Source organism: Branchiostoma belcheri, unplaced genomic scaffold (genome assembly GCF_001625305.1).
Source record: "Branchiostoma belcheri isolate BF01 breed outbred unplaced genomic scaffold, Haploidv18h27 scaffold54, whole genome shotgun sequence".
Classification (NCBI taxonomy): domain Eukaryota; kingdom Metazoa; phylum Chordata; class Leptocardii; order Amphioxiformes; family Branchiostomatidae; genus Branchiostoma; species Branchiostoma belcheri.
Genome location: NW_017804176.1, coordinates 298,291 through 301,891, shown reverse-complemented (window position 1 = coordinate 301,891; position 3,601 = coordinate 298,291).

The following is a 3,601-nucleotide window of genomic DNA, read 5'->3' as shown; positions in this document are numbered from 1 at the left end:
GTGTGAAAATATTTGCTCGTTTGTGCAATTTTGTAACATCTTAGCACTTTGTAAATGTTGTACAGGATTCTAATAAAAAAATCATGGAGATTTTATTTTTAAGACATGTGTACAGAATAGCCATGGAAGCAAGGCCCAATGGTAACCAACTATCATCTATATGTATCAACGACCTTTTATTGATCCATGGATGTTGAGTGTTGGAGAACCCAGTTCTAGGACCTGTGCCAACATACGGTCTGCATATTACGTGCCTTTCAGTATCAAAATTTTATGAGAATGCTGAGAAATTATGTGCTAGAGTTCTCCAAGATTGGCCTTGGAAGGTTGGTGAACACTGCACTGAATGTGAAGTAGAGTCAATTCCGCGTCACCGAGTGGGTTGTTATTGTCATTATTTAGAAATGTTTTGAATTCTTTGTAATTGTTTGTCTAAGAAATTTCATAATTTGGAAATATTCTGAACATCTTGTCAATATTCTAAATAATTCCCTGGTTTTCTAAAACGTTTGAAATATTCCTGATGTGGATTATGACATTTCCAATAGTTTCTAAATATTTCTAACAGCACTCTACCATTTTTTACCATTATTTCGAATTATTTCTAACATTTTGTAAATAGGTCAGTGGGATGGGAAGGAAGTAATTCACACATCCCTGTGAAGTACAGGGTAGACTGCCTGGGTGTCAGGCATTGATGCCTTACAACAAAAGAGCCACCAGTGTCCAGCAGTGAAATCTAAAAATATACAGAGGAAGACAGAAGAGTAGGATTAGCACCTACTTTTATGGGGGCAATTACCCACATCTACCATTTGGTTATTTGTTTGAAATAGTTCTAAATATTTCGAATTGTGAAAGAAACACATGGGTAGTTCAAATTTATTGTAAAGAAAGAGATCTTTGTACAGTGACATTCAAAATGCTTCAGAAATATATAAATGAATTCAAATATATTCAAATTTTCATTTTCAAATTTTTGAAAAATTTAGAACTTTTGTTACTGGGGTATTCTTTTCTTCTAAATAATTCAAACGTATTAGAAACATGGAGAAAAAACCCACTCGGTGACGCGGAATGGACTCTACATTGTAAAGAGATTAAAGTACATTTTTATATACAACCTGGCTGCTGTCTCCACATTCTTTTAAGGCATATTTATCTTAGTGTGACTACGTTAAATCATAACATGAATTATACTCATTCATCCATACTTTGCATATAATGGCAGTTAAATTCCTATATTATTTCATCTGTCAGTTTTGAAACGAAATATTCATCTTAACACAGCTGCATATAGTTTGCACACTCTGGCAATGGAGGGGAAGGAAGAAATTATTTTAAGAGGCAAATTGGCCTGAACATTGGGGGCGGTCATTGTAGCCTAATGGGAAGTCCAATATCTATAATGGAACAGTTATCACTACCTAGGCCAGCCTTGATTTTACCTATATTATGCTGCATGATAAAGCCTTAGAAAATACCAATTTCATAAAAACTCAGTGAAGAATATCTTCTATATGACACACTCCTTTGAGTATCATAATCTTATAAAAGATGTAAGCAGTTAAGGTGAGAGTACATGTATGCCCTTATGTCATTGATTTTAATGCGTGAAGTGATGCAATAAGCATGGTGCACTTAGATTCTGGGCTATATCAATAATGAGGTAATGATCAACAATAAACACTCCAGGGTCCTCTCGATGCTTTTTGCTGTCCCTCTGTGATAGAGGGTGTCATCAATTTCACAGTGGATGAATTTTGATGGTAATTATGTAAGGTAGATGGTAACCTTGTCTAGTGAATGGCTTCTCAAGATGGGCATTCAATAGGCTCCCCTGGTGCAGCTAATTGTCCCATTTTCATGGTGGATTATCTCAAACCTGCATGGTTACCATTTATGATGCAAGTCCTGCTTGAAAAATCTATAAGCAAGGAGGCTGGAAATCCCATTGGCAAACCTGGCAGACTGCCATCAGGGGGAGCTGGGTTCTCATATAAGGGGTTTTGCCTGGACTCTTTTCAATTTACAATTACGTGTACTATCCAAGCAGATATTGGGAGAGATAATTGTAACCATTTCTGGGAGGTCTGGATATTACAAAATGTAAATATACTTGGTAGTGGAACAGGTAACACTATAAGGATGATACAGTTTGCAAAATTCTTTGTGTCGTCCCCAATTTAAGGTGATACAGTCATACATGAAGGCCACCTACAAAGAACTGTAGAGCCACATCCTTATAACATGTATAAATGGCAAGTTTCAAAGGGTTGCTGAGGGGATTGCTGCCTATTGGAACCCTTGGATCATCACAATATAAATTGGTACCAGTTTATATCTGAACTTAGCTGGGCTTTGCAGGGTTACCAGTAATTGGACTTAAGGTCACATAAGTGAAATTCTCAGAGGGACCAGCCCTTTTGAATACCATATTGGCAGAAGTCCAAAAAGTAAGGCTGCAACAGAAGGTGTCTGCATGCTTCTTGAGCTAATACCTTTCAAATCCATAGGGAAATAGGGGCCAGTAAATGAAGTTACAGCTTGCTATGATTTAAGTGGTAAATAATTGGTGGCATGTATTATCATTAAGGTCTCAGTTGAACTTCCAGATATGTTTACCTACATACCATTACCAAACAAATTGTAGATTCAATTAGGTAAACAGGTCAAATGGAAGTGCGAAAACAGAAGGCAGTTTCCCCTCCCCAGTCATCAGATTTTAGGCCCCTAGCAAATTCTCCAGGAACTACAATTACTAGTACCGGTATACACATTTGTACATGTTATCATTGCAAAACCTGTTTTGGGCCCCAATGTTGACTCCAATGCATGGGAACTGTTGTGGGTTGTACAGATTTTAAGTTAAAAACATAACTTTTAAAGCAAACTTAGTACTTGAAGGTATTGAATGGATTTTTATTCAGCTGCAAATGCATGGAATAGTTACAACCCCAAGTGTAGAGCGCCGTGTGATCAAAAGAAAAGGGCTTTGAATTTGGCATGTTGACATCCTTGCCACAAATTACCATGGCAGTTCTTTCCTGTTCGATCTTGGAATGGTCTGTAACAAAGAAAACAAACTTTAGGGCTTCCACCTCCGTCTGTTGAAACTATTTGCCAAGCAGTGTTTATGTATAATGCCATCTCTGCTGTAGTACTGTGAGGACTGTGTATGTAAAGCTCTCTGAAACTTTGCAAATGTTGTCGGAACTTCTACTCTGTATGTATTGGTACCCGATTAGTGAAGGTTTGTATATGTGCCAGCACTGGAATGTGATCCATTCATTGCCTGTATTTGTTTATTAGGCAACTTGGATAATGTCTTCCTGCCAAGGACCATGTTTTAAGCCAACAGAGATTAAAGATGTGTTGCTTATTAAGATCTTTCCCTAAAAAATAGTAATATTTGCTGGTTGAGCTGAAATTCCTCCATATGACATAGAGAGGAGTCATGTACAAAGTTATGAAACAACCAGCATTCCTTCTGCATATTATTCTGGTAAAGCACCTAAGTTCCCTGCTGTGGTAACCTTTGGTACAAAATGATTAGATACATGAACCTGGGACAAGGTTACTTTAACAGATACCAAAAATA